General features: G+C 29.1%; 1 long non-coding RNA gene across 1 annotated transcript; it reads right to left on the bottom strand.

The window, feature by feature from the left end:
- Nucleotides 1-474: 474 nt before the first annotated feature.
- LOC105785647 (uncharacterized) lies at nt 475-4,003 on the bottom strand. The gene is made up of 2 exons (XR_001131097.2): nt 3,353-4,003; nt 475-746 (listed from the first exon to the last, which is right to left on the bottom strand). It is a non-coding gene; the product is annotated as an uncharacterized LOC105785647 (long non-coding RNA).
- Between the last annotated feature and the right edge of the window lie 232 nt (nt 4,004-4,235).

Below are 4,235 nucleotides of genomic sequence, written 5' to 3'. Positions count from 1 at the left end.
AAAAACTGCGTCGCTAACTTTAACGGCGTTTTTTTTCTAAAAACGCCACTAATACCAGGACCTTTAGCGGCGCTTTTCCCACAAACGCCGCTAAAGACCAGGACCTTTAGCGGCGCTTTCCCTAAAAACGCCGCTAAAGAACAAGACCTTTAGCGACGCTTTTTCCACAAACGCCACTAAAGCTCATGACCTTTAGCGGCACCTCTATTAAAAACGCCGCTATAACATTAACTTTTAGCGACGCTTTTTCACAAACGCCACTAAAAGCATAACTTTTTATAAAAAATTAATTAAATAATATTTATTTCTATAATAAATATTTTATTTTATTTTATTTTTGAAATTTAAACTTTAAACTATATAATTTTAAGGATAAAAAATTAATTAAATTAAATTTTCTATTAAAATTTTAACTTTAAAGGTAAATATAAAAATTAATGAATTTAAATTTAGAATTAAAATATTATGTTTAAATAAATGAACAATCTACCTCACAGCTCATCTGATCTATATTAACTCGGCCAAATATAAAAGAAGCTACAAAATACGTAATAATTAACAATCATGATTAAAGAAGCTAGTACACAAGGTAGTTACAAAACCCTGTTTCAATAACACCTAATTCAAGTTCCGACTAAGATAAACGACCATGGAATACAACATTAAATAACACTCTACTTGAAAAAGTGCTAAGCCTTGGCTTTTCTAGCTTGAAGAGATTAAATCCTCCACTACACCTTCAATATCTAAAGGATGCAAAACCAAATGATCAGATAAACCAACAAACTTGATAAACAATAGAGATGTTAAAAATAAAAAATACATATAGCCATTAAGGCTCAAAAAAAATATGACAAACAATTATGTGCAGCTTTAGTTGCAGGTTGAACTATACTAACAAACAATCTCAATCACAGCTCTTCCATGTGTCACAAATAGGCATTCTTTCTAATGATTGTCTAAACTATTTAATTTTTTAGCAAGGAACAATAGTATTAATTTGCAAAAAGCAGAACAGAAACATGCTAATTGCACTACCATTTAACCTACTAGTACATAAATGAAATTATTTTTCATTATCGCAACTAATATAATCATAAATAATTTAAGAAAACAACTAAAAACAACTCTTATCTACGTAAAGCATAAGAATTCAAAATCTTTTAGATTATTTGATAAATAAAATATTTTATCTTTCTTGCCAATAAAATAAAATAAAATAAAAACAAGAATCAAATTAGTTGTACCCCAAGTCCTTTGTCAAATTTAATTAAACCTCAAGTTCTTTGTCAAAAGAAAAGAATATAAATAAAAACCAAGAAAACACATACCTAGAAGATGAAAAGAGATAGACCTTGAAGAGTTTTTGCAAGCAAATTGATTAAACTTCTTCTATGGTCGAATTTTTATATTTGATTCTTGTTTTTATTTTATTTTATTTTATTGGTAAAATATTTTATTTTCATGTGGCATATTATTTTTTGAAGTACAAAATGTTTTCAGGCAGTACACAGAAACCCTTATCTACCTAAAACATAAAAATTCAAACAAAGGAACTGAGCTTCACTGATTATGTATAATTTTTTCATAAATCAAAATAAAAGTTTATTATGTATTAATTTATAATTTCATTATTTCATTCTGTAGGTGAAAGAAACAAAATAAGATGTCAAATCTTGGAACCTTTTGCTTGACACCGAACCTCTGCATAAACATACAAACAAGAAAATCAAGCATCTCTCTGCCAAATGGGCACAACTTGTATTAGCTAAAAGTACAAGAGATCATTGCAAGGAATTCAGTTAGTACAAATTCTAACACACAGTGTTCCCTAGACCATTTAATATCTACAACCATGAATTGATGATGGTGCTAGTTCCAGCATGGCTATAAGCTTTCATTACTTTCCCTTGACTGAAAGATTGTAGAGGAGGTTAAATCATAATCATCAACTCTAATATGAAAACAATATAATTTTTTCTTTTTAAGAAAATGAAATTTGTCCCACATTAGAAAAAAAATATGAAAAATGCTCAAATAACTCAATGTGAAAGTGAAAACTGATAGCTAAAGCTAATCTTATAAAACATATATATAATATAAAAAGTTAAGAAAGAGAGGAATTTTGTACAAAAGAAAAGTTTGGATCAAAAAGGAAAGAAACTTTGAGTAATTTAATTATATAAAATAATTAAAAACAAAGACTAAATTGGAAAAAGATTTGTTTTTCCATAATGAAAAGGAGTAAAACAATGTTCAAACTTCGAAGAAAATTATGTGAAAAAGACTTAACAAAGACAATATTAATAACATATTTTTTATTTCTTCGAAAATGGTAAGAAACACATACAAACTTTGAATCCAAAACTGGAATTTGGCAAATACATAACACAGACAGAATCAATCTTATGTTCAAAAGCAAATATGCTTACCCGCCCCCCCACACCTCCCCAAAAAAAAAAACCATCAAAATAAATATTAAAAGTCAATGTTGTTAATAAAATAATTAAAAAAGAAACTTTGAATCTAAAAATGAAATTACAGGGAAGAAATTAGTTTAGAACTTTGAATGTGATGGGAAAAAGAAACAAAAGCAAATATCTTTACAAAGGGGGAAAAAGCAAAAATGTGAAATGAATATTAATGCAGACATTATAAGCAAAACCCAGAAAACATAACAAATTACAAATAAAAAAACACAGAAAAATAACAAATTACAAATAAACAAATTCCAGCATGGCTATACTGTAGACCTTTAATTTGCATTGCAAGTGACACAGAAAAGTCGAGCAATTATGAAAATGCTTTATAGAAAGTTCAGGGTTCCATTACAGGTCACCTGTCAACAAATATCCATGGTGGACAAGGGCAGCAGAAGCCATTAAATTACTTCAAAGACTTCATGAAATAATTATTCTAAAAAATATATGTTTGAAGCTTAAACTTGTTTATATATACAAAAACCTTATTGAGTGGTTGATTCATAACATTAAGCATTACAAAATTTTCGTTGAAGTTTTCAAATCACAAGCATATAACCTTCCACCAAAAAATGGAACCTTTAATTATATGTTTTTCCCTGGTTCAACAGATATATATATATACATAAGCATGAGCATGAGCATACATATCAGCAAGAAAACTAGGAAATATAGCACATTTAGTAGAAACCCAACAACAAAAAAGGAACCTTTAAACCCGCCCCCCAAAAAAAAACTAAATAATTGAACAGTCAATTATATGAAATTAAACAAACATCTAAGAAGCACAAATAAAACCCATGTCACCAACCAAACCCAAGTAAATTTAAAAAAAAAAGGCATAAAATTTAAAATTAAAAAAAATAACATACATATCAGCAGATTCTTGAACCTCTTCTGTTGCAGAAAAGAAGGCATCTTTTTTCCACAAATCAAAATTATTTGCAACCGTCATCTTCTTCACCGTTCAACAGCTTAAAACCCAAAAATAATTCGCTTTTTTTGAATGCGCACACACACACACACGCACCAAAAAAAAAAACTAACAAGAGATTTGAATTTTTTGGCGGGTTTTCATTTGTTTACTTTGATTTCTTTGCTTTCTCTTCTTTGCTAAGGAAATTATAGAGAAAGCAGAGACATGGCTAAGCCAAAGAAGAGAAAGAAAGACAGACAGAGAAGAGAAGAGACGTACAAACGATTCTTCTTTATTTTTTTAGTCAATATCGGAGTCATCAAAATCGTCTTCGAAGTTGTTGAAGAAATCGGCGAAGCGATGACGCCTTCGCGGAAGATCTCCGGTGTGTCAACACCGTCGACTTCCATGGCTGAACCTTGGTCGTCTGCGTCCCTTACGAATTCCATCGGCGTCGGCCTCATCTTCGCCCCCTTTTCTTTAGGCTTCTAGGGATTTCTTTGGTTGATTTAATTTTAATTATTTTTGTTGAAATATCTTTCCCCCTCATCTTTCCCCCTTTTCTTGCAGCGTTTTTAGAAAAAACGTCACTAAAAAATTAAATTTCTGTAGTGAAACAGCATGTTTTGAAAAAATTTAATACATATTTATGGCGTTCATTCAAACGCCGCTTATTATTACTTTTCTTTGCTGTTTTTCTCATAAACGCCGTTAATGATTAATTTTTTCATAATTTTATATTTAATTATTATATAATTCATATCAATTTTAAATAAATAAATTTTAAAATTTTTATATAAATTTTTTATGTAAGAAAACAAAAACAAAAACAAAAAATT

The sequence above is a fragment of the Gossypium raimondii genome, chromosome 1 (assembly GCF_025698545.1).
Source record: "Gossypium raimondii isolate GPD5lz chromosome 1, ASM2569854v1, whole genome shotgun sequence".
NCBI classification, from domain to species: Eukaryota; Viridiplantae; Streptophyta; class Magnoliopsida; order Malvales; family Malvaceae; genus Gossypium; species Gossypium raimondii.
Note: the sequence above shows the minus strand (reverse complement) of the source record. Positions and strands in the feature narration are given on the sequence as shown.